General features: G+C 38.3%; 1 long non-coding RNA gene across 3 annotated transcripts in view; it reads left to right on the top strand.

The window, feature by feature from the left end:
* The first annotated feature begins 20,179 nt into the window (after positions 1-20,179).
* LOC126052778 (uncharacterized) overlaps positions 20,180-27,992 on the top strand; it is a 43,716-nt gene continuing 35,903 nt past the window's right edge. For all 3 annotated transcript variants that reach the window (XR_007510142.1, XR_007510144.1, XR_007510143.1), the window contains exon 1: positions 20,180-20,408. This is a non-coding gene — a long non-coding RNA (uncharacterized LOC126052778). The remainder of the gene's footprint in view (positions 20,409-27,992) is intronic.

The raw sequence follows: 27,992 nt of genomic DNA, 5'->3' as shown, positions 1-27,992 counted from the left end.
TGCTTTACCGTAAGTTAAAAATAATCTTGATGTTGTTTTACTTTTTTTTTTTTATGATCAGCAGTTTAAGTTGAAAAGGTCAATCCTTTCTCTGGTAGTTCAAGTTCTGTGTTTTCAAGTAGTTTCAGGACATATCTTATCATAGGACATCAGATGCTACATTCCTTCACACTTTTAAAATAATTGCTTCTTTCTATAAGAAAGTAAAATTTTGTTAGAAACCCATTCAAGTTTGCTTTCCTTTGAAAAAGATGAGGCCTTTATTGTACAAAACATTTCCTCATCCTGAGCTTATTGACATCTACCAGATCAAGTTTTAGACAAACAGGGGATTTTTAATAGGGATTTCTCACTCATTGAAGTTGAGCTACAGATTCTCTTTTTTGTAAGAACTAAGAAATATTTTTCAACATCAGGCCTTTTTTGAAGACAATCAGGCTTTTTTGAACATAATGGAATAATGACATAACCTTCATTGTAACATCTCAAATGCTACAATATAATACATTTGCTTAAGTCTGGGAGAAGGAAACCAAACCAATTTATTATAGCCTGTTGATTCACACTCACATGCTGTGCAGTTCGTGTGAAGGTCCCATTTACTTTTTCACATGAACTGCCACAGCATGGTTTAAATAGAGATTTCTCTAGCAGTAGTGTTAAGGTTCCTCATTAACATCATTTCTGGAGTCACTGGGCCAAGTATATCCTTAGTTCAATTCCACTGATCTCAGTGGGGTTATCCTTGAGATATATTTGGTCCATTGTTTCTACAGAATCTCTTTGTTCTTTTTTGATCTCTTTAAGAATTTTGTTACTTTGAACATTTCTCACATAGCAAGTCATCATGCTAAAAAGTTTGCAACATTTATAAGAAATTTCTCAGGTATTTCCACCTATTTGTACACTGACATTACATCCAATAACTGCTATTTATTATTTTTATTTTATAATTTACACATATATCCTGTTTTCCAGGAAAATCAATAAAACATACTATAAGTTTCTCTTCTTGTGTTTTTTTTTTTTAATTCCAAAACTTGATGTGACTACCAAAACTAATCTGAGAGAGACTACAGGTCCATTTGGCATTATTTTCTGCCCAGTTCTATTGCTTGCAATTTTTGGAAACAAATAATAATTGAGTAGTGATACTACCAGCCAAGAAGGAGGCCAATATATTCTCACATCGAAAACTCTGAGCTTGTCTGATGTTCTATATCAATACTGAATGTTTCTCTTCATTAGTTCTTTTTGTATTATTTCTATTAGGAAAAAAGTTTGTGCAACATTAAAAAAAAAAATTAACTGATACACAAAATTTCGCACAGGTTTTGCAGTTAATGACCATTCTGTACATTACGCATATATATGTGATTTACATGACTTAGATTTCCATTCAGAAGAATGAAAGGTCTAGTTAGGGAAGACAGTATAACAAAATGAAATCATCCCTGTGATAAATGATTGGGTAAATGGAAAACACATCTCATTCTCAAAACACCATCTCTTACTCCTTTCTGTATATTAGCGCAGCTTTGCACAGGCATTTGTTGGCCTTATTAATTTATATTAATTTTCCCATGAACTATGAGCTCAGCACATGAACCACTTTATTTGCCTTTGCATTTAAAGACTCTGTCAGATTTTACAAAGATAATACAGATAATACATAGAAACTAAATGTCGTTTTCACCAAATCCATAATCAGCAGAGGCAAGTGACTTGGACTGGGACCCCTGGTTCCCTCAGCTTATACTTATCTTGCTGTCAAGATCTTTTTGTTCTCCATACTCTTAAAGTAATTAAGTCCCAATGTGAGATTGCGTTCTGCAGGGAACAGCCTACAGGCTCCAGAGGAATTAAACCACTCCTTGTTAACCGCTGCTTGCAAAAGTAGCGTTTGGGTCTGATGATAACAAATGGGGCTAGAAATGCTAATTTGCTGCCAGCATGGCCTTTGCTTTACACACAGACACACGCATTCAGGAAAGGGCTGCAAGAGAAGGGCACCTGTCAGTTGCATTACTTCTTCAGATACAGGGCTGTGATTTTTTGCAAACCTTCCAGTCCCTTTGAGTATGTTATTAACACTGCAGGCAGAAATGATACTGCATCTAAATAAGGATGTGAAAAACTCCCATTTTAAACTACTCAGAAGCAAAGCTTGTATTCAAACTGCACACACAGGATTGGCTTATGTTTATAGAGATTTATATGTGAGACAGAATGGAAAAATGTGATTTAGTTTTATTTAACATCTTCTCAAAATCCTAAAGACCGCTTTCAGATTAATTAGGTGCTGGTAAGTACAGTGACTATGTAGGCAAACGTTAACAGCCAAGCTTCAGTCAGTAACAGCCCTGCATGTTATATTATGTGTTAAGAAAGTGAAAGTTAGTTAGAAACCTGGGGTTGTCCCTGTGCTCTTTTCAAAAGTGCAGTGTGATCATTTATCTACAAAACACTAGAGCTCAGATAAAGGGCTGAAGTTCTCGTCTGAAAGCTGGTGCCTTCAGGCAACACCTGGTACATCACTGAGGTGTCTGTATTATCATAGCGCTCCAATCTCAGTGTGTTATTCATGTCTTCCTGGTCAGCAAGATCACAGACTGAATGGCAGCCCGTTGAACCATATTTTAACTCTGATCTTTGCACACAGAGTGGTCCGTGAACAGAATAAAGTCAGAAAATGAAGCAAGAACCTGTAGTCTCCATTTCTTGATCAGCTCCTTGAATTTCCTTGTATCAGCAACAGTCGATTTCAGAGAGTATGCGAAATGATGATTTTGTGTCACATAACAGCTGGTCTTGTGCAACACAGCAGAGCCTCCTGAAGCACGAACAAGAACCAGGACACACAGCACCTGCTCTGCAGACAGAAACGCTCTGCTGAGTGTACCATCCTCCGGACGCACATCCTGCAAAATGCAGCAGAGACCCAGAGAGTTGGGGTGTCATTTTGACATGCTCAGAGTGCTGGGGGGGGCCTGACTGCACCTCTTCTCCCCACTGAGCCTCAGGGCCACCTGTACTGATCGGACATTAAGAGCACACGGGATCTTTCAGAAATAAAACTTTGCATGCGTGTCCTGGAGGGGCATTTCCACCTGGCAGCCATCCTTGGAGTGTTACAGCTGGGTCTATATTGTGCTCCTAAACCACTCCTGAGGGCCCTCCTCCTGAGAGTGGTGCAGCTAGGAGCTCTTCATCGGTGCTGTCCCTGCAGGCTCTCGGAGAGCTCCTGAGCACCACAGGGCCTTCACATCCTTACCATCCTTTGGTACAAGTGGGGAAGAGTACCCTGAAAGGCTTTTCACAGTCGAGTACTGATTTTTCCTGGTGCCTAAGATCCTCATTGCAAGGGCAAAAAACAAATTTTAGCTAAGGGAGAGCTTAAACACAAGCAGCTTTCTCATACTGGGAGTGTAAGAAAGCTCAATAACATAGCTCAAGGGCCTGCCTGCAGCCTACAAAGCCTCGGTTACACCAGCTTTATGAAGAGAGAAAAAAACAAGGACTTAGGGGTTCAAAGTGCATGGATCTGTACTGTGTTGTAACAAACCCATTCAGGGCACTGGTAAAATCTACTTTCTAGCTAAATAAAATAAAATTAAATTAAAAATACCTCATCAGTTTTTGTCTTTAATTTAATTTAAAAAAACCCTCGATATGCAGAATCATGCATGGCCATTTTCTTAACACTGGACCCACTGTTAGTTGAAGTACACAGTTTCTTGGATGAAGTACTGGAAATTATTTTAGTGTTTTTAGTAAGAATAACTAACAGTGATGAGTAACTTCCTGGATAATAAGTACATCGGGCAATGCACATTGTTCCTCAACCTGATAAACTCTTAGCAGGACACTTCCCTTCTCTGGGGTTGCTGCTCTGCCCTGTTTTTTTGCCTCTTCAGAACAGGCAGATCTGTATAATCTAGAGAGTCAAATGTTGAGCAATCAGTACCACCAGGGCAGTGTTTTTAATGAGAAAAACAGTAAAATAAATGGAATGTCATTAAGACATATGACTGTTTTGGAAATGATGCCAGCAGTATAACAGCAAGTTACTTTAAAATATTACTTGCTATACATTTCTTTTTAATGCATATGAAATTATAGAAACAAACCACTTTAACTAGCTGAAGAAATGGAGACTCTTTGCACACACTATTTCAAATCCCAGTAGTTTTTCAGTCTCTTGGAGCTGTCTCTTGAACTGTCAGAGAGAGATCTGGACAGTCTCTCGGTATCTCTGACTGTTAAATCCTTAAGTGACATGTATATATGCTTAAGGAATGGGCCAGCTTGCAGACAGAAATATCCCGATCTTAAAAAAAAAAAAAAAAAAAGATTAAACAGATTGGTGGTTCGAATATTGTCATGAAACTCTTTGCCCTCAGTTGACTAGGTTTGTTCCAAGATTCGGTGTTCATTTAAACATGGTATGAAAAAAAGTGTTGTGGCCAAATAGTCCTGTCATATGCTTCAGCAACTTTTTTTGATAATGCTTTGTTGTGACTGTTTAGTTCAATGCATTCAACATTCACATCCAAACCTGCCGTGCCATTTCTCCTGCAGAAGTCAGAAATCTAAAGACACTTTAACCCAATAAGAGGCTATGTTTTTCTCATTTTGTGTCTACGGTGAACTTTTCCAATTCAGAAAGGATATTTTTTTAACGCAGATGGGCGTGAGTTAAGGCCTAGTTGGCTTTTGCTTGACAGTAACTACACACATAGTAACCCTCTTCTGGGTCTTGCACCCATCTTCTTCATCTACCACCTCTTTATTCTTTGTTGTAAATCTTTCCTATAATTAGCAGCTCATGTCAGAGTCACAATGTTATTAATGAACCAGGCAAGTTTTTTGAATTCTAGCTGTTATTGCATTCTTCCTCAGGTGAAATGAAGATCATGCCTTTCTCTGGAAATCAGCCTTTAAGTGCTAGCAGTGCACAGGTCTAACACCACAGTTCTGCAAAGTACTGATTAACCAGGACCAGACAGTGGGAACTGGAAGAATCACTGAAGAAACAGGAGAAAAGAAAAAGGTAGGCTTGAATACTGGAGTCCTTAGACCTGCTTCTTTGGATTTTTTTTCTCTGTTCTGAAGATGGAAAGTAATTGGGCTCCTTGGTTTTCACAGTAGGAACACCACTAAAACATTATTTAGTTTGCTTTCTTAGCAAATTTTGAAAAATGTTTTGTAAACAGAGTAACACAGACAACGGGGCAGAATCTGTTGCAAGTCATCACTTTCATTCTCAGTCAAAGTTCTGTATTTCTCAGCTTTGTGGCATCCTAGATGTATCCCTCATGGGAACTACAATGATGATATAATTATTGCTGTTTTCACCCAAGAAATTTAGCATCTTTCTTTGAGGGGGAACTGAAACTCTTGGTAAGCAGAAACTTCCCAGATATCCAAGGACAAGAGCCAAATTGCTCAAGATGTTTGGCTTTACACAGCTGCAAGGAAGACCAGTTTAGGGAAGGACAATTAAAGTTATTGTATGACAGGTAATTTCTTACTACATTGTAATTAAATGCAACATCTTAACCTGGAAGCAACAACATAAACTAGATAGTACTGGATGAAAGAGACAAGTTTATTATTTTTAGCCTAGGTAACTAATGTTCCCCAGGTATCAGATTCCCATGAGATGCCGAATGAAGTAACATGTTAATTCATACTCATATCCTCTCTGTTTTTCCAGGAAGTTCAGAATAGCTCTACAGGGACATTTCAGTCTCAGATGGATACAACTTCAACATTTTGCAAACACCTAAGGTCCTTTTGCCTTGTCCATAACAATGATTGTTAAAGGAAGAGAGTTGTTTAGATTTCTTGCAACCAACATATCTTTTGGATGCTTAGGATATCTACAACTGAATGATTTTGCATGTCATGACATCTACATCTAAAACAACAGTGTTAATATTAGCGGTGCCAGCCACTGCAATGTAATCTAATATATATATTATTTTTTTAAAAAAAAAGGATGAAAGATGGATCCACCATCTTGCAAGACTATAGCCCTGTGGGGATAAAAAAAGCATGAAAACAATCTTCAATGGCTTTTTACTGTGCACCCAGTGAGGGTACAAATTGTTCCCTACCTTTGGGGGAAAAAAAACCCAAACCAAAACCTATTTGCAGTTGAACTAGAAAAAGCCCATCCAAATTCTTTGCCTCTGGAAAAATTCTTGCAGATCATGGTAGTGTGGAGGCTATTTCAGCAATTGGGAAATCCCAGGAAAGAACATAAATTCATTTTCTACATGCTGAATTTGAATCACGTCATGCATTGACACGGCAAAGAATTATATACAGCTAAACTTCAACTTTTGTTCCTAACTTCAGACCAAATGGGGTCCTGCAGAAGGTATCTCACAGCTTCCAATCCTGCTACAATAAAATGCTTTCCATGTACTGCTACAATTAGCAGAGGGATTTATTTTTAGTTGAATAGGAATATGATAAAGAATAAGAAAACAATTATTTAGAGGTGAAATCCACAGAAGGAACTTATAAATATCCCGATTCACCAGACCCCAGTTAGGTACCAAGGTTGTGTGGGGAGAGCTGCACACATAAGAACAGGCTTTGCAAAGTCTGACAGTGCCTTGGAGAGGCACCAAAGCCAGACAACAGGAAACGCTGAGCACAAAATTCCAGCTTTTCCTAGAGATATATTGTATTCATACCCCTCACCTAGGTTGGGGTGGCACATAAAGGAGAAAAAACAAGCAAAGAAATGTGTGAATAGGCCTTTTAAGTAAGGCTTACTTGGAAGGGGAAAGCTTAAGGTCTGTTCCCTGCTTGGTTTAACATAAAATAGTGAACTATTAATCAGAGCAGTATGAAATATTCATCTCTCCCCTTCCAGGCAAGTTCCCTAACCTCAAGGCCGACAACTTAACAAGTATTTAATTATTTCATTCAAAATGGAACAGTTTCCACAGAAATATTTAGAGGCTCCTCTCATCCCAGATTTCCCCAAGGCACCCTCCAGAAATTTTTGGAGAGAGATTTTAAGCCAGAATTCTGTTGGACAAAGGGAGGAAAAAAACCCAGGTTTTTTTTAAGTCCCAAAGGGATGATCTAGCTGCTGAGGTGCTGGGCAAAAGCATGAAAGCAAAACCAAAAGCCAGTGTGCTAAGAACACTCAAGAACTCCATGCATCTTCAGATCTAAATTTTTCATTAAACACATAGCTGACTGAAATATGGGGACCACAGTCCCAAAGGCTCCACTGAGGCTTGTTGTGGAACACAATTTTGAATAGAGATTGTTTCAGCTCTACTTCCTTTGGGGGGGGGTTGGGGCTTTTTTTGATTGGTTGTTACTGTTGTTAAACCATTTCTGTTTGTAGCTGTTGTTAAACTACCTCTCAGCCATGACTTTGTTTTCTTCTCAGAATTTTAGTTGTTATTGCAGATGATTAGTATCAGATTCATGAGTGAGGTCATCATTTCCAGAATTTCTTTTTGTGTCCTGTAATTATGTTGTCTAGTTTTTGAGTTGTTATCTACAAAATTCTCATGTTTTGCAGACATTCTGCAAAATTTGAAAAATAGTAAAGAAATGGAGAGTGAGATTTCTGAGGGAGTTCTTGCAATCATCTTACAGAAAAAGACAGAAGCCTTGCTTTGGAAACCACTAGTGGAATTGTTTATATCCAGAACATTCCCAGCAAGTATTTGTCTTAACTGTATTTTAAAAAATTCTCCTGAAAGAAACTCTACAACCTGTCCAGGAGCTTGCCAGAGTGACAGAGAGACTGGAAAATATGAATTCTTAGAGGAGTCTGATTTCCAGATGATACAAGCTTAGGCTCCCATAAAAATCATAGGCTTCTTTTTAGGTCCCCCTCAGCTAGCCAGTGGTTTTACAGAATCATTGGTTTCCAAAATCACATCTGTAAATGAGGCCCTTGAACAAAAAAACTTGCTGTTGAGTTAGATTGTATAGGCTTACAGATGAAAAAAATACTCATATGAGCAACAAGTTGCAAGTAGGTGAACTGAGGGTTTGGAGTTAGCAATCAGTTCATTTATTTCTCTGATTTCTCTCTACAGTTTCTGGCTTTTGTCAGGGCCTGATGGCAGGGTTGGGGCAAGTTCCTTCTTTCTGGCCCTTCTCGACCCTTCTATTGTGGTTTTATGGGAGTGTCACAAAAATATATTTTGAGGAAGAGGCCAAAGAAAAATTCTTAGCAAAATGAGAACAGATGAAAATATTGAGATCTGAGTGGCTGTAGGATACAGGGCATTTTTTATTTATTTTTTTTTACTGGGCACTGAAGCGCATAATGAAGACAATGGACCTTAACTGTAATCTCCATATGGCCTCTAACGTCACAGTAATCATGTCACCACTGCTACCCAATGTTCAGCTTTGCTACCAGCTATTATCTGGCAGTAGAGTAGGCACCCAATGCACCAGGAGAGGGAAAGGTTAGAAGGAGAAGTACACAGCGAGTTCCCCTGAGTTTGGTGGGGAGGCATGCCCAGGCCTTACCACCCTGGACAGAGAGGAAAGGGAACTACTCCAAGAACCAGTGCCCCACGGGTTTTAGATAAGAAAAGAGAATTTCTGGGAGCAGAACACTCTCCTGGGACTGGAAAGCAGCAGCAGCTCCAGCTTTATGAAGAGAGAAAAAGGACTGAGAATTGGCTGCTTTGTAAATGTAAAGAATAAAAAATCAATAACTTACTTTTACACAAAGTAAGTAACGGGGCACAAAAGAGGCATGTGAAAAAAGTTGAAAAGGGACTCACAGACCACAGGAGACTGAAAAAAGATAAAGCAGTATTGTAGGCTTCATTGTGTTGTACCAGGTCTTATATAAAAAAATAAAAAAGACCTCCATCTACTGCAGAAGTTGAAAAGATGCATAGAAAGGGATTTCTAGAGCAGCTGATTTGAATAATGAGGAAGGTAAAGATCACTGGGTATCAGTTTAGGTGGTCTGGTGGTAACTGTCTTGTTACACACAGGATCATCAGCAAAGATGCTGCTGTGTGACAATGCAGAGGTCTAGTATTTTTGCATAAGCCATTTTCATCCTGGGTAATTTCTTATTCGGATCTCAAAAATATCAGGGGAGTTACTTCCTGTATTCTTGTTTCTCTCCATAGAGTACTGCAACCAAAACCAAGCTATAGTAAGCTGTGGGTACCAAGCCAAAGTTTCAGTAGCTTCTTATTTTTATTTTTTACATTGTTATGTGGCATCTTCCGGTATATGTAAAAAGTGCTACAGGCTGTTATACAGGTGTAAACTTGCTCTTGTCAGCCAAAAAAAAACAGTTAAGTTGCTCGGTGGTAGCATGAATGAGTGTGTGTGAATTTCATGGGCTGGTGACTGGGGCATCTTGCCAGGTGCAAACAGCTTGCGAGGGAAGAATATTATCTGTAAGAAATATAATGTAAATTCTTTATTGTCGCTTATGGCCTCGTTTTTTGAGGGAAAAAGTTGCTAATGGTGAGTTTAGTTACTACTCTGCAATTCAGAGCAGCACCTATTGCCTCTTTCATGGTATTGGAAAGTAGGTAAGATAAATAAAATGTAGTGCTTTTGTGTAATGTTTATTTCAATGACAGATACTGAAGTTGGAGAAGGTGAGTCAACTGGAGTTTATTTGTAACAGGGCAAAAGTTTGCTTTCTCAAGGTCCAAACTACCTGAAAAAAGATCCAAGAAGTTTAAATTATTAACACTGTTAAATAACATCAATTTCCTAATATTCAAAAACAGACTTTCCAGATAAAGAGGAATGTTGGACAAAGGAAAGCAGCAAATTTCCTGACTACTCTGTAAAACTGAGGCAGAAAAGCCATTCTGGGTTGCCTAAACAATTGTAGGAACCAAATAGTCTGGAAAATTTCATTTCATGTCTGACAAAGTTAGACAAAATGTTCCTGTGATCAAAAGTGCTAAATCTTCAAATACTGCTTTTTTATTTGTCAGAATTACAAACGAAGAAGATTTCTAAATGAAAAATTGTTTTCTCTACCCTCCTCCCCAAAAAAGAAGAAAAGGACAAAACATTTTTATCATTTGATTAATATTTGGGGTTTGCATTAACAATAAGGTAAAACAGAAATAAACTCGTGAAATGCTTCAGTCCACTAGGCTTTACATTTATTCTCAGGAAAAAAAAACCCAACAAGCTAAAAATGTTTTTCTGGATCTACTGAAGAGTACAGCCTGTCAGATCCAGCAGATCACTTAATCATAAATTTAATTTGAAACATGTGAGAAGGCCTGCTAATTTCATTAGCCTTTGCAATTAATCAGGAGATATTTTTAAAGCTACCACTTCATACAAAACTAAACTTCCTAGTGAATATGCATTTCAGACACATTAATTCCTTTTTCTTCCATAAAAAAAAAAAACAAAAACAAAAACAAAAAGAAACCAAACAACTAACTTCTTAGCTCTACTTGTAAGGAACTCTTTTCTTCAGAAAAAAAAATCTGTGATTTTAAAATGGAACCTTGTAAAAAAAGGGGGGGGGGGGGGAACCACTTTTGCTAAAGAAATATCTTGAACTTGTAAACCAAGAATCCGGCATTATAAATAACTTTAAAATAATTTTGCTTGGGTGAGCTCAAATGAACGATTCTTAGTCGGTTCTCTGAGGATGACCTGTTTTACTTGAAGTCTTTTTAATTTCAGAATTTCTTGTCACTAGTAAACTGTCTAAATGACTCTTTCTTGAAATGTGTTTTTTCAAAATAGTATGGTTAAACACAGACCAGCAAGTTCTCTTCTCAGTCCTTTGCATCTTTGCTGCTAGCTACGAGCAGTAGTTTCTTGGGTGTACAAAACACAAAGTCTGTCGCAATCTTTCTTGAGCAACACGACCCTTACTTAAATGGGCACTGAATATACTGACAGCACTAAAATTAAAAAAACAAAACAAAACGAAATAATAGAAAGAAACCAATCATTCAACAGTAGCTTAAATCTTAATCCAGCTGCCCAGAGGGTAGAAAAATAATTGTTTTTATGGTAAAATTAGTAGCGTCAAATATTTTATGGCTCAAAAAGGAACAAGAAGAAATGTACATATAAAGGCACTCTCTTTTGTCATCATTGTTTAGCTTCATCTGCTTCTGACCCCCATGGCATAATATTATATTCCAGGAAAACGGCTGTTTTCACTCTTTCCGCTTGCTCCAATATTCCCATACTTCTGATATTTTGTTTCCACTGATGCAAGAAAGAAAGAAAAAAAAAAAAAAGAAAGGAGAAAAAAAACCCCAATTACATCTAAAATTATACAGGCAAGGAGCTAACAATTAAACAAGAAATGCACAGCCTTGGTTGTCCAGCATCACACCCTTACCTTCAGGCTGCAGGGCCGTTTATAAGAGGCAAAACGAAAGCCTCTTGCACTCCTCTCAGAATACTGAGAGGAAAGTAGTTGGTTTGACACATGCACTGCAAATTCCTCCGATCCACCGAACACTACCCAGACTGTCAGTCAGGCGATGTCTCCTCTCAGGGTCTCACCCCAGCCTTTTCTTTAGGACTGCCATGAGCACTACAAGGAAGGAGTTCCTTTGGATCTTTCTTTGGTTCAGAGAGATCATTGCACACTGCCCTTAACTTGCTTTTGGGAAGGAGTTGGTAGCTGCTGCTGTTTGGAGACTAGCTGCCCTTTATTTCAGTTATAATGAAATCAGCATAACCCTGATTTCACTTATAGTCAGAAAGCTAGCAAAAGCTCATTAGCAGCCTCAAAGAATAAAAAAATAGGTGAGTAGAAGTGTGAATTAATTCCTGTACCTCCACCTCCTCTACAGAAAAAAGCAATACTAAAGAAAGAAAGAAGCTGGCTAAAAAAACATAAGAACCTGAAACATAAAGAGGAGGAAAGTATTTTATTTGACTTCTGGATTCTGCAGTTTAGAGGAGCATTCCACATTTTCAAAATTTTTCCTGCAATCACAGAAGCTAGAAATTTGCTTTGCCATTTTAAGGAAAATCGAGATCTTGACCATTATCTCCTAAAAACACTGTCATGAGACTCAGGTGAAGTAGAACCAGAGTCACATGCATGATAAATAACCCTTCCTCAGACAAATGGAAACTCCCAAGATCCCCACTAGAGGAGAGACACAGAAGTCCATGTGAGCTGTGGTTTGACTGGGGAATTTGGACACGAGTAGTGTGTCCTATACTTACATAGGGGTTAATCAGAAGCCTGTTTGGGAATTTGTAGCTTAAAGACCTAATTCATATAACATTCAGCTTAACAAAAAGGGAATGAATTTATGAAAGGACAGAAGGAGAAAGCTATACTTCTGCTCCCAGGGAACATCACATTCCCAGACAGATTACTAAAACATGCTAAACCAGGATGTTTGCTTTTAGTTTAGCTTAGTGTTGTACTCGAGGAACGGAAAGATCAAAGTATTCTCTCTGAAGATATTTGGCTTTCTAAAGCCTGTGCTGACATGTGGTACACCTGGAACAAGGTTGCAGTTACATGTTGAAGTAGCCTCCCTGCATGTAGAGGTATTTCAGTATGTAATCCAGCGCTCAGCGAATTTTCCTCCGTGGACAAGGGGATCGGGGCATGAGTCCTTGTGTACCCACAAGTTGCAGTGCAAAGGCTTTTCCTTCCCAAACAGGACGACTGATTGTTCTTGAAATAAGGCAGCACCATACCTCCATGGATGTACAGGTGTAATTATTTCAGCTGAAAAAGAAAATTAAATGAATCTCCTATGTTAGAGTTACACAGACAAAGCCATTTTTTGTAGATCGGCCACACTCAAAGGAAGCAGGGCTGACAACATTTTACAAAGCAGAAATCTTTTATTTGGAATTTTTTTCTTGGATTGATTTTTGTTTTGGAACTTTTCTAAACACTATTTAACTTCAAAAATATTCTGACCAAGCTGTACCATATGACATGCTATAAACACAGAATCTACAAGAGCTGCTTTCATGCTCTTCTAAAAGTCAGGCGCTTTTATTTAGCAGGGCAGGCTTACAGATGTTTCGGTGGATCTAATGCTAGGAAAAAAAGATTTGACAATGATGTGAACCATGGTAAATTCTAAATAGGCTTTCTGTGTGCACCACTGATACATAAAGCCTTGAGTTCTCACACAGCACTGAGGTATTGCTGTGCTAATAGAAAGTAAACTCTGGTTTATAAACTGCACAGAATTGTGAGTTAAATCAGTGGGTGTTCCCTAAGGGTGTAAAAAAAAAAAAAAAAGTATGAAGCAGTAACTAATCATAGAACAGAATTAAAACAAGGATCTATTTTCCATAAAGCCCCCAAGGAATTTTTACAGTCTTGTCAGTTTGTGTGGTGTCAAACAGGGCAGGTCTGTTGTGGTTAGCAAACATTGGTGTGTCCTCTTCATAATCCCATCCATGCCTAAAGTAAAAGGGGCCCCATGTCAAAAATCTTCTAGATAATGCCTCTGCTGACTCTGCAGATGTGGGTTTGCTCACTTCTGAGGTGCTGGCATCCTCTTAACCTGCTCATAGTGCAGCAGTACCAAAACCCAAACTGTCTTTGTCCAGACTATGTCCCAAGGTACAATCTCAACTACAGGAGCTGAGGACCGAGTGAGAGACTTACCGACCCCCCTTTCCCCTTGGAAGCCTTTTCTCACGTGAGGACTTGTGCTGTGTACCTTGAGTCTTTTTTTCCTGTGTGGCATGTGTGGGAGCACTGTCAGCCCAGTCAGCGGCCTCCCCAGGTTACGGCATGGGGATAAACAGCTGCAGGGCATCTTCTGCATTTACTTGAACCAGAGCTATTTACAGAGCTAAGATACTTTCTGAAAACAATAAGCCCTACGGAAAACCTTACTTTTCTGCCCCTTGTGAAATATTTCCATAGTTAGTGTCTAGCAATCATACACCAGTTCTATCCAGAGGTTAAAAAGGGCGGCCAGGTAGGCGGTCTTACGTTGTTTGGTTTTGTGGTATTATAAAGTTTTCATCATGAATCCACAGTGACTACGCTTATATTTTTAGAGAAGTGTAAAAATTTTGTCAGATTACTGTTTTTTTCAGCTCTTTATTCTCATCACCTAAGAAGCTTCCAAGGTAAAGCCATTTCCATTTTGGTCCTCATCCTTCTTGCAGACCATTTGGGTTATCGGGCACCATAACTTACTCTTACTCACTCTACACCCTTCCCTTTTTCGAGGAATGTAAGGTTATCACCATAAGAAATTCCAGTGGCCTGTTCCTTAGGAACCCCCATAGTCTCAGCTCTGTAATTAAAAGTAGAGTCAATTCTTAAGAGCACTTTTGAGTGCTGTTGACTTCTCAAAAAATCAGTCACATATTAGGATGTTTCACTGAACACTGTTGGATATACAGCTCCTTTCAAATTCTGAACAACCAACTCTGCTCAAGAAAAAACAACTTCTGCCAACTTTGTCACACCATATAAATAACAATATTAGCTTCTGTATTTCTGAAGCCATGAAATACTGAAAATGAAGTCCTGGGATACTTTAGCTGTTAGAAAGTTGGCTATTTCTACTGCAGGTGATACAGCACCGTATTTAACATCAAAAGATTTTTTTTAAAAAGAGGTTTTATTTTATCATAGCAGTTGTATAAGGAAGCAGTAACAAATTTTCACCACTTCTGGTTTCATTCTCCCATGTGAATTAATGTGTTTCCCACTCAATAACGGATTATCCAGTTACCAAAGCTTTAAGCATAAACCAAACCTTTCAGAAACTGGGACATCTCAGGACTGAAGTAACTTCATTAACTGACTGATAATGAACTCTCTTTTTAATACAGTAAAATGGGGTTTGTTAAAGGAAAAACTCCACTCACTAGTGCTCAGATAAAAGAAAAAACATGTTTTCTTATCCACAGCTGGTTAGATAAATACAATGAGATAAACGGTATACTTGCACAATACCTGGATTGTAGAGTGCATTTTCTAAACAGCTCTATTTAAAAACTTAAGAATTGAGAAAAAGACTTGGTCTGGAATAATTGATATCACCAATTGCTCTTTAAGAGAAAAGACTTTCCAGGGAAGGCTTGAAGTCTTTTTTGTCTGCTTTAGTGGAAAGTTCATGAAGAAAAAATTATCTTCCTAAATAGTGTCTCCTGGGGATGTAAAAAACTGATAGAGCATAAAATTAATGAAACTGTCCTATTTATATGAACACTTAATAAGGTCCCATACAAACTAATATAAAATATTTGGGGACTTAATATAGAATATATGCTTTACATAGTTTCTTTTTAAAGATTCCTGCATGCCATACACCAAACATAGCCTTACCTATTAAATTCTGTAGCATGGTTCAAAAACCTCTGCAGAGTATTTTCTATTGAGTGCTGTAGGATCTTCATCTGCAAAGTTATTGATTTACTTAATAAATGTCCAATTCTGTACAATTCCTTTTTTAAAGGAAAATTTTCTTCTTCCAAAGGCTGTGGGCTTAGGCCCTTATTAAGCAGCCTCAATAGTGCTCAGTACTTGCAAATCCATCTGAATTAATCAGAGAAGTAGGTAGAATTGACTCCAGCAAGAGTTCCACGTACAATTCCATGTAAGGCACAGATGCAAAATCCACCATTTAAATATATCTGGTATGATTAAGTTCAGGGTAGTTAACATGCCATTTCTGTATTTGCCTTTAGCTGTATTTCTTGTGTTAGATAAAAGTGTTGCTGGCACTCACTGGGAATGATCATATTACTTGTGTCTTACAGATTCAAGTAACAGAAAAATAAATACAAGTAAAACGATACCTCCAACCATCACTTAGTTGCTAGTACAAAGTTTCTCAGGCATGCAGTGGAAATAATTTTAAAACTTTTTAGCATATTTTAAACAGTTTTCTTGGTCATGCTGTTTTGTCTCTCTGCAACTGGGTAACCAGTTTACCTCAAATTGAAAATGCTAGACAATTGGAAGAAACTAAAAATGCGCTTAATGAAAAAAAATCTTAAATTTTTGCTATTGAGTCTCTACAGGAGTTTGAACTCTTCTGTTGAATGTGCATGCATTTATCCTCTGTAACAGCATGCTATAGGCAGGTATAAAAACAGAAGATAACCATTGTTCTGGACATTGTGTTGCAGGGCATGTCTGAGTTGTACAGGGGACCATGATACAGAAGTATTTGAACTACCTAGTTCCACACCTAGAAACAGTTTGGCAGTGACAGCAGAGAGCTGTACTAAATGTAATTATACCATTTTAAAAGCTGCAAGAGCTTTCTCCCACTTCCAGGGAGATGTGCTGGAGGAACTCAACCAGAGGGAAGCAGCCTTCAAAAAGTATAAATCCTTCTGCTTTGTGAAGGAAGTCCACGTTCACACAACCTCCTTGTACCCCATACCTATGGATGATCTTGTTTTACTCCCAGGTGACTCCCAAAGACATAATCCTGGCTGTATTAAAAATTACGGAAATGTTGTGGTGGAAATTTGGAACAAATGGGACCAGTGGGTTGTCTTGTCCCTTCCTCAGTCAAACAGTCCCCTGTCATCACTTCTCACATATAAATTTAATTTAAATTCCACTGACTGCAGTCTTACAATAAACATAGAATGTCATCCCACAGAATTTTCATAAGCATATAAACAAAAATCTCAGGGAAAAAAAAAGTCAAAAGTAGATTTTGTGTACTCTTTTTGCACTTTTGAGTATAATGTTTCAGTCTTTTTTTCAGGCAGAAATTATTCCCATATTTCTCTAGAATCAGGAGTCCCAGATCATGAGCATGAATAATCTTTTTTTCATCTTAGGTTAAGATGGTTTATCGGCTACTGGGTCTGCCACTTCTTCAGTCAACATTTCAAGGGCCAGTTACTGATCCCACATCAAATCAGCTGAATTTATGAGAGGAGGAGCAAAGAAAAGAATAATGCCACATCCTGAGGTAAAGATGACATCTGAAGCCTCTGGAAGGCTGGCTTTATTTTTGAAATGGCAGCTGTTTGGAACTGTTGGCAGATTGGGAGTGTTGGAAATTGTCCCAGGCCAGATGTATTAGTGATCTGGGTTCAGGTGAAGTGGTCAAAGGTGCTTTATAAATGCCATTTCCCACACAGCTATCGCCACTGCACAGTAGTATAGGCAACAGTTATTTTTATAACAAGTAATTGAGTTATTTTGGATAAGTCCCACATAGGTCAGGGGTACGTGCTTTTCTATCATCGTCCTCCCCTTTTGCTGCAGCAATTGCAGTAATTTGAGACATTCCTACTACTATTCCTAATTGAATTAGGATGGGCTGAAGGCAAGATATCTGGGGAGGGGTGGTAGAGAAATAGCTCTTTTTGTCAAGAAATCACTTTCAGTCTTTTACTCTCTGTTATTTCCTGTGACCTGAAGACATTGATCAGATACATGGTCATGTTTTAAGGAATTTTCCAAGGAACAAAAATGAATCAACCAAACAAGACTGGAAAGAGGGGCAACAGGGAGTTTCATCTATTGATAAGCATTTGATACTCTCACTTCTTGTACTCTATTCTGCTGCAATTTGTTTATATTATCATGCATGTTTCCAGAGAACAAATAAATTTTAATTTAACTTTAAATGGAAATAATGGAAAATGGAAAAAGCTTTCTCTCTCCATGCATACATAACATGAAATATATAATGTAGTCAATTGAATATAGTATAGAAATACAAATAATTGAAGACACGTGTTTTTCTGACAGTCTGCTTGGATTGAACCAATACTGCTCAACTATCTTCTGTGATAACTGCAAAGTCATGTTTTGTCCTACAGTGTCCCTCCACGCCCTGATGGTCTGAAGTATGTCTCAGAAGTACAGGTCAAAGCCCCATCTGGCTTGTTAGCCTCCACTAGTGCCAAAATCCTTGGAATGCTGTCAAGCATTTTCCTTCTCTACACAGGCAATAGAGCTTCTTTTGTGAATAGTTGCTTGTCTAAATTTAAGCTTGTTAATGCCAGATTTCTACCAATAAAACTTAGTTGTTGAGATCCATGGGAAAAGTGAAGACAAAAGGTGAGGAAGCTTCTGACGGGAGTGCAATACTGTATTTTAAGTTACAATCCAGATACCTCTCCGGTTTGATACTGAACACAGCACTCAGTTTATTCGCAAGTGATTAGTGAAGATTCCCCTTTCTGGTCCTTAAGTATCAATACGCAAAACACAGTAGTTTTTCCAGTAAACTCTACCTAAGACCAGTGGGCTAGAAAGAAAAATGACACCAGTCAAAGGTGTGTAGCACAACACAGAGCAAATCAAGAGGTTGCTATACATTTTGTTTGCATCAGGTCACGCCAAAGTCAAACATCTATAACATAGCAATGTTCTAGGAAGAGCTCATGCATCTGCTGCTGAACTGAGAACTATATTTTCACACAGCTGTAATGAACAGCTTAGAACACTTAATTATATGTCTTAAATGCATTTGATTCTTTCTTTCCTTATGATTTTTTTTCTCAGATCAGTTTGAAAATAGTACAGAAAATCTTCCGTCTGTCATTCCAGAACTCAATTTCAAACCATGCGTCAGCAAGAAGGCTGTAGTTTTCAAGAATATGCCTCCCCTGCTTTTACTACACAGGTGGCAAAAACTTCAGCCATTATTGTTCTGAATGATTAGAGTATGTCAAATAATCTGTGATGCAATGATTGCTATAGCAACTATTCACTTTGGTTCCAAAATTGAAATAAACCGTTGACACACCATATTTCACATACTAGACAAGGCTGTTTTGGCATAATGTAGTAATATTAACATATTCTATGGAAACTGAGCAATACTCAAACTGGTACATATGACAGACTATTTTAGGCTCAGAATAATTTTGAGAATAGGATATTTAAAGTATATTAGTTAGCCTCTGTTTAACTGTTACTAAATACTATACATGATTAAGCTGATTTAATCTAATTAGACTTCCAACTGACAAGAGTTTCCAGTTGGCTGAAGTTTTGCAGGGCCCATTTTGTACATGCCAGTAAACATTAACCTTTTTTTGAGCAGCTGACCCTTAAAAAGATGCCCCACTAAGAGATCATATCATATACAGTAGAGTTTAACCATAATCCTGACCACTGAAAGGTCAAGAATTTCCATCATCTTTCAATGTTAGTAATTCCTTAGGGAGATTTTTCTGTGCGCTTCTCAAGCAAAACCATATTTGGTGAGCTTCCTCTTCTTTGCTTCTATTTTCTGAATCTTGAATTATTAATTGCATATATAGTAAAGCTGAAGGAGGTCCAAGAAGATATTCTGCACTTCAGACAGGATTTAACTTCTTCCATACAGAATGATATTCTCAAACAGAGCCAAATTCTATGCTATTCAGTGGGAATATTGTTCAGTTATGAACAGCAGAATTTGCCCATGTACATATACACATCTATATAATAAACACACCTATACGTATATAGTATATATTCTATATATATGTATATAGTCTATATTCTAAAAGTCTGTGTGAAAGACTATTCTAAAGAGCTGTTTAGAAATTGAAATCACCAGTTATTTTGTTTACCATCAGGCCACTCAAAATTCTCCTATAAACAGAGATTTTTATTGATTTTTATGGTTAAACTCTCAAACCTCTTTTTAGGTCAAATAATGCTCATGTTTCTCATTGGAAAAGACGTGTCAATGGGACCAGGAGCACGATGAAGCAGTGTTCTCAAGGAGCAACATTAATAGCTTGCCTAATTACGTGAAAGGGTAGACTTTGTCTAAGAGGTTTCAGGAATTTATGCATCTCAAACACGAAAACATATCCAGGTAAGGCAATATGATACATATGGCATGCTGCGCACTCAGCTGGGCGCCAGAAGTATGGGAGTGTCTTGCTGGCTCTATTTCTGTTTTTCTTTAATCTGAGACAGGTCATCTTGCTCTTCTGTACCTTGATTTCCTACTCCATTTTTAATCATCTTCCCTGATTACTTATGATGTCTTTTTTTCAAGGTAAAGATTATATTTAATTATTTGTTTAAACAGTACGTAGCACTTATACCCCAGTGAATACCTGTGAGCACTCTCATAACTATACTCTAACATTCTTACACAATAGTTTCTTCTGCCTCTCATTTTAACCTTTGGTGTTGCATCATATTTGGTGTTGGCAAAATAGAACATGAGTGTTCTTGCATTTCCTTAATACATAGCCCAAGAAAACCGCCTTCCAAATATGCAACAGCTACAAGGTGGTGATCTGCTTGGCAACCAGGCACATGGGAACATGTTCAAAAGACCTTAACAGGAATCAGGAGCTAATAAAAAGAAAACAAGGAAAGCAATGAATGCTGCAACAATTTCACCCATAGACTTGAGAAAAGACAGATGAAGATTCATTGAAACTATATTTCTCAGGGCTACTACAAGCAGAAGAAGACAGTACATATTTAGCCATCTTCTCAGGTGGGTGCTTAATAATAATAATACACTTTATGTCTCTTAACTCTGCTCCAAAGACTGTTTTAACAGTTATATAATATGCATACATATTAGGGAGGAGGATCTGGCATCCCTGGTTTTTTTTGCCTTTCTAACCAAATGTCTGAACCTCCAGCTAGAGTCAGGTTTCTTCTTGGCTGTGCTCCTTCTGGCCCACGATGCTAGCATTTCTGGCTGCACTTCAAGAGAAAGGGTGGAGGACAAGTTAACCAGAATACCTCATGGCTTGAGCACTTCACTAACACGTGAAAGATATGGGTTCAGGCATTCCCCGCCTGAAGAAAGCATAAAACTCCTAAGTGCTGGATGAGTTAGTGGAGTACTATGCAAAAGGAAGGATACTGAAGCATACAAGTGCTTGTATGTTATCACATCTAACTTCATAGAAAGTTAAGGTGGCATTTTTATGGCACTCTGCCTAAACTTGGACCACAACAGAGTATTATGCAGGATATAGTACAGGGTTGATGCTCCAGAGCAGGCACTTTCAATCATACAGGGAGCTTCCAGGCTAAGTACAAAGATTATATATATATCAGACTGTGTTAATCTCGTCCATGTGTAAAAAAAGATTAATCACAGAAGACACTAAAACAATGATGACATAGGATTGGTTACGGTCATTTCAGAGGATATAATAGCCTGGGACTTTTTGTTGTTATTGTCCTAACATTTTCAAAGTAATAGAACAACACTTCAGAAGGAGCAGGGATTTGGATAAGTTAACTGTTAAAAGAATGTGACTTTCTGATGCTTGATTGTCTTTACAGCTCACCTTCAATTATTTCAGAAGTATTTTGTCTCTACAAAAAAATCTACTAAGCATATCACTGTATGACCAATGTAGTTTTTTTACTCCTTCTACAGACAAATAAAACAAAGCAAAGTATTTCTACAAATGCGGTTGATGTCCCTAGAATTATTTCCAATCTACAGTCACAATCAGTATAGGATTAAAATTCTTTCATGATCACATAGATACAATACCAAGGACCCAGTTCAGCTACTTTTACATAGAGCAATGGTTTAGTCTGGGAGCAGCATACCAGAGTGTCATGGTACTATCACTATATTTAAGTAAAGCACATGTTCAGCTGAATCAGGCCCCTTAGATGTGAAAGTGAGAGGTGCCACAGATAGATACTTTCGCATTTGCAACATCTAATTTAGCTATGTTCCTGTGGTGTTAATGCCCCGAAGCCATAACAGAAATAAAAGACTGCTGGCAGGCTCCACTGGAAATATGAGAAGGGTGTCCAAAGGCTTACTATTTATTTACACACCTAAACATAAATAATCCCCTCATGTACCACTTTTACCCATAGGCAAAAACACATAGTTTTACAGTAAGGTCATACTTGTCCTCATGTTTTGGAAACATAATCTGCCTTTTAAGGTTTGCAATTCATTTTATTCCAGCTGTGGATTTATAAATCCCTCCAATTTCAAAGAATTCAAAAGCTTCTTAAGACTTAAGATTGTTTTCATTTGGATGGAGCAAGTATGAAGTCTGATCTAAAAGAAAGTTGACTACAGGGTCTGTCTATATACATATAGACGCACACATATTTCTCATGAATATCTGAGAAGATATAACTTGATAGTCAAAAGATGAAGACAACAAAAACTGGCAAAAAAACCTTTTTTTCTGAACACAGGTGAGCGGTGTATCACCTTTACATGCACCACTGGGAAGAGTTTTGAACTAATATTAATAGCTATGTTGAAATTCAGTATTGGAACTCACTCAAATATGAAATTGATTAAAACATCTGTTCAATTCAGTTTAAATCTCTTCCCTTTTCATATTCCTTTGCTGGTCCAACACCAGAAAGCTGCAGGAAGTATAAGTTTGCCTAAATGATTTCTAAGGTCAGGAAGCTGAGGTACTGTGAACAAGATCTGAGTAAGCATTCAAACTGCTGGACATTTATCTATATGCCTTTCTTCAGGCTGCAAGGGTCATAAGGCTGATTTCAAGAGAAAACCCAGGGGCTTTTCTTTGTGTGGAGAATTACCCTAACATAGTGGCATTGTCTCAGTGCAACACCCTTCCACAGCAGTGGTGTTATGGTTTAAAGAAATGAGTCTTGTTGGGGTGGCATCTGCCCTATTAATTTCTAGCTGATCTAAAAATCTACATGGACCGTAGCAACTGAGACACCTGACCAGTCTAATTCTACTGTCGTATCAGTCCTAAAGCAAGAAACTCCTGCTCCCTCAATGGCCCCAAAAGGCCTAATCAAGAGAATCAGGCCATTTGTTTCTAAATACATGTCATATTTGAAAAATCAGTCTTGTTTTTGAACACTCTCCTGACCTTCTTCAAGCTGTTACTTACTTAGCAGAAGCACCACTGGGCAGAGTTATACTGCTTTAAAGCACTTTTGTTATGGTCTCCTTGCAAACAGAAGTGTACCATAGTGTTTGAATCTTTCATGATACTGAAATGAAGAAGCCAAACCCCAGATTCAAGCAGTATTACTTTCAGACAAGGGGGCGTAGTGAAGTCTAAAGGGGTGTCACTGTTTCACTCCCTCTGTGACTTACCACACCTCCCTGGTACTACAGAAGGGGAAGGTGAAACAGTTCCATAGAGAGCTCCTCCTTTGTGTGAGGGCTGCAGTAAAGCTTGCAGTGCAACATGGTCTAGTGAATGCTATGTAAGTCCTTATTCACACTTGTCTAAAATCTTGCTGAACAATCTAAAAAAAGGCAAAGAATACTTAATTTGAAGAGCTATTCCCATAAAAATATTATATTTACTAGATGATAGAATTCAGCCTGACAAGAAACTACTATCTCAAGGAAAGATTCAACTAGGGGCAAAAAATCTTTTGATTCTTCAAGTTATTTTAAAAAATGGATTGTTATAGTCTAGAATATTCTGGTCTAAAGCTAAACATTTAGAAACCTTGGATGATCCTGACATTCTGAGAGTCTAGCCCAATGCTTTACATTTCTGTTGGTTCATCACCCAAGTACAGAATTGAACTTTTCCAAATTTATCCTCTGTGAAAGCAGAAGTGAGCCCAGAAATTATTTGTTCCCTATTCTTCCACAGACTTCCTGTATGAATTTGGTAAGTTGCTTAAGGTCTATTCCTGTGTTTGAGGCCCTCACTGGATCAAATGTCTGTTTTCCAGTGCCCTGTTTGGTTTAGACTATAGACTCTCTGGACTGTGGACTCCATTTTCTGATAAATCTCTACACAGCATCTAGCACAGATCTTATTATAAAAGGACCTAATATAATACATATATTAGGAGACATAACACCATGTCATATCATATCAATGACTGGAGATAAACAGAGTCATCCTACAGCATTCTGTGTGGAGAGCCTGCAGAGACCCTGCAATAAAGGGGGAATATAGAAATGGAAAGTAGTTTTAGGTTTCCCAGAGCTACAGGTTTATTCCTTCTCCTTAAACAGCCATTAAGCAGGATGAATAGGATGAAGGCCGTAAAACATGAATGCCCTTTTTAATTGGAAAACATGCAGTAAAATAGCTGCCCCTTTAGGATCAAAGACAGTATTAAAAATTAAAGCTATTATTACTGTTATTGTAAGGTTTTATTAGTAGCATTTACCAATAGCCCTTCTCACAGGGGAAATTGCTGTAAATACCCAGCTGACTCACAAGCAACTATATTGTTCATAACATCACATGGCTGGCCAAGCATTACCTTCTGCTACTCTTTTTCTCTATTCAATTTTATGCCATTGAACCAAGGCTGTAGAAAATATTTTTTCAAACAAGGATATAGTATGTCCCCTGATATATGGCTGAGGTAACAGCAGAGCTGCTAATATTACGGAAAATTTACCTCTGTAAAAATTTGAGATTCCACTTACTTGTTCCTCTCTCTCACTGTTTACTTTCAAGGGCTAAATAAACCTGAAACTCAGTCTCCAGAAAGTCTGAGATATAGTAACATGCTGTGTCTCTTTCTCCCATCCCATCAGTAGGTTATATTTGGTAGAATTATGAGAGATGCCTCTGGGTTCGTGTTTATCATTCTGCAAAACTGAGAGAGAGACAAGTTAAGGGAAAACTGTTAGGCAGTATAGTCCCAGAGATAGCCTAAAATCAAAATAAAACAGTATGTTAAAAATAAATTGCATTTTGGAACCTTTCAAATTTCCTTTATGGGAAAGACAGACTTAGTGTCATCAAGGTGCTAATATGCTAATGTCTGAGGAAGAGATACTTTCCTAATGACTATTCACACCTTCCTTGGGTGGTAAGCTGTAGCTGACTTTTACTTCTACCTGTTTCCCTTTTGCTAGTGTGCGGACTGTGGCTGAACTTCCCTGTGCTCCTGGAACTTCCGCGGTACTGAGGTGTTTCAGGTTGGCAGCTGTTTTGCAAGGAGACTGTCTTGTGTGCTTACCTAGCTGGGGAAGTTACTTCTGCACTTTTTCTTTTAGGTTAGGAGGCAGAATCATGACATGAGGGTGCATTCCTTCTGGATCTGAACCTTCTCCTTTCTCTTTCCAAGCCTTGCCTTTCTGTTCCTCCTAATCATAGGACTAGAGGATAATTCAAGTTGGAAGGGACCTCAGGAGGTCTCTAGTCCAAACTCCTTCTCAAAGTAGGCTCAGCTTTGAAATCAGATCAGGTTATTCAGGGCTTTATTCAGACAGGTATTTAAAACCTCTAAGGATAGAGACTGCATCTTTTCCATATTGGGGGGGAGAAAACTGCACATACTATGTAGACAAGCTCCCACAAGTGCCAAGTAAAGGACTTCTTTCACTTCCCTTGATCTATTGTCTATGTTCCTGGTGATACAGCCCAGAAAGTTATTGGTCTCCTTTGCTGCCAGGGCACACTACTAGCTTATGTCCACCTTGCTATCAAGACCCTCAAGTCCTCTCCTGCAGAGATGCTCCTCAGCTAGTCAGTTCCTAGCCTGTACTGCTGCAGGATTTCATTTGTTTCCAGATGAAGGACTTGGCATTTGTCCTTGTTGAGTTTCAGAATTTTCCTGTCGGCCCATTCCTCTGTTTGTCTAGGTCTCTCTGGATGGCAGCTTTGCCCTAGACTTTATTGACTGGTCTGCTCACTTTGGTGTCATTTGCAAATTCAGTGAGCATTCACTCTATCACCTCTGGCAAGTTCTTGTTAAAGATGCTAAACAGGTCAGGTCCAGGACAGACCCCAGATGTACTCATCATCAGCCTCCAGGCAGGGTTGGTCCACATTTTCCTTGTTCAGGCATTTACTACTATTGTAGTGGTAAAGGCTAATTTTGTTTCCTTTTGGCACCCCTTTGACATCTCCATTTGATCTTTGGCTCCTTTTTGCACTGGAGCTCCTTCATGAGTTTTCTACTTGGACAAGCTGGTCTCCTGATACATCTACTTGACTTCCTGTGTATTGGAATTGATAATTCCTTTACCTGGACAATACTGTCATTAAGGATCGGCAAACTTTTCTGGGTTCCTTTATTCTTTGGTGCTCCCTCCCATGGGATTCCATCTACTAGTTCCCAGAATAAGCTTAAATCTGCTGTCCTAAAGTTCAGGGTTTGTAATCTGCTACTGTCCTTCCTCAGGGTCTTGAACTCCTATTTCATGGTCACTACAGCCAAGGCTATCACTGATTATTACATATCAGCCAGTTCTGCCTTGTTAGTGAATAGCAGATGCAGCTATGTGTCATCCCTGTTTGGCTCATCTAGTACCTATACCTGCTTACACCCTGCCTTGTTGCCCTTCTGGCAGATAACAGGGAAAGAAAAGGGCCCCGTTAGAACCAGGGCCTGTGATACAGAGACTTCCTGAGTTATTTAAACAAGGTTTCATCTACTTCCTCATCCTGAGGTAGTCTGTAACACAATTCCACCACGGCACCACCTTTTCTGGCTTCTCCTTTGACCCTGACCCATAAGCTCTCAACCAGATGATTGTCATCCATCTCATAGAGGAGCTCTATACATTCAAGTTCCTACTTCACTTAAAGGACGACACCCCCATTGTCTTACCTGCCTTTTTGTACTGAATACTGTGTATCCGTCCATAATAATCTTTCAGCCATGTGAGCTGTCTCACCACAGTTATCCCAGTGATGTAATTTGGTGACCACGAGCAGAGCTCTAGTTCCTCCTGCCTTTTTCCCTGGCTGTGGGCATTTGTGTACACACCCTGGAGATGGGCCTACTTTTGCCCTATTTCATCATTCCTAAGGTCTATCATCTTGTACACATTACCCTGATATCACCCTAATGAGCCAGATCATCAGTAAAACTAAGTAAGGTGGCTAAAGGGAAGCTAAGGTAGATAGATTAGGTACAGATAGGTATGGATGTTACAGATTTAGATAGGTGTATGTATAGTGTAAATGAACACCTTCTGAAGACAAATTCAGCTTTATTTCAAAGGCTAACACAGCTGAGTACCCTCTGAATGTGCATGTACTGTGGAACACGCTGGGGACAGAAAATGGAAAACTGCACTGCAAAACATGCAAGAAGAGGCGGATACCTTCATGTACAGTTCCCCAACAGCAGTTGGTTTTTGAATAATACTAATCTCTGTATGCTCCCTAAAATAAATTCCCCTCTTAGTTTGCTTGATATGACACAGAGTAATCTCTTTTAAATCATAAATATAAAGCAGACCTTTTCATGATATTTTCATTTTCCACTGAAGAAGTTTCTGTTATTTTCCTCTTTCCTACCATGCAGACTCTACAAAGGCCACTGACAGCTTTTTCTTTCCTAACTAAAAAGCTCAGTAATCAATACCATTAACTATGACAGTTTTTCCATGTTTTAAAATATTACTAAGAACAGTATTGTTAAAAATGCATAGTCACTGATGCATTGGAATTATTGCAGTTTTCTAAAAATAATCTACTAAAATAAATCTCTGAAATGTTGTTATCATGCATGTAACTGTACCTGCTTGGTCTATAGGTTCACCTTTACATTTAATGGTGCATTTAAACTTTATGCAATTACTTCTTTCAGAGTCATCTGTAGTTGGTTTCAGTTGGCTAATGATAGGTTTGTGTGCAAGACGACATAGTAAGTACCATTTGCTTTATTAACAGTTTTGCCTTAAAACATTTTAAAGGATGTGCTTATCAGGCAAGAAGACAAGGCAGCTCTTGGCACTTATATCAAAAGTGTCATTAACAAAAGTTGGTGATCAGTGAAATTTAGTTATTCTGCACTTGAGACAGAGGCTTGGAATTGAAATGGCAGAAAATGGGCTACTAATAGGTGATCTTTTGAGGTCATACCCTCCTCCTGGTTTTATGAAATGCAAATACTGGGCACTCATCAGAATTAATAATATAGTGGCAGCTTTTTTGAGTTTGAGAGTATAACCTGTCTTTTCTGCACTAAAATAACAAGACAATCAAACATGAAAACTTTGCAGGCAGCGATATGGCTTGTAATCTTCTATTTACAGCACTGGATTTGCTAACTTTCCTCGCTTTATATTTTTCAATGCTCTTCAAGGCTAAACAAACTGAAATTATTCTGTCTTTTGTCTGCCTGTCCTTACTGTTCTCACAATGAAGTCACTAAC

The sequence above is a fragment of the Accipiter gentilis genome, chromosome 30 (genome assembly GCF_929443795.1).
Source record: "Accipiter gentilis chromosome 30, bAccGen1.1, whole genome shotgun sequence".
Taxonomy (NCBI): Eukaryota; Metazoa; Chordata; class Aves; order Accipitriformes; family Accipitridae; genus Astur; species Astur gentilis.
The sequence above is the reverse complement of the archived record's forward strand: the minus strand, read 5'-3'. Positions and strand labels throughout refer to the sequence as shown.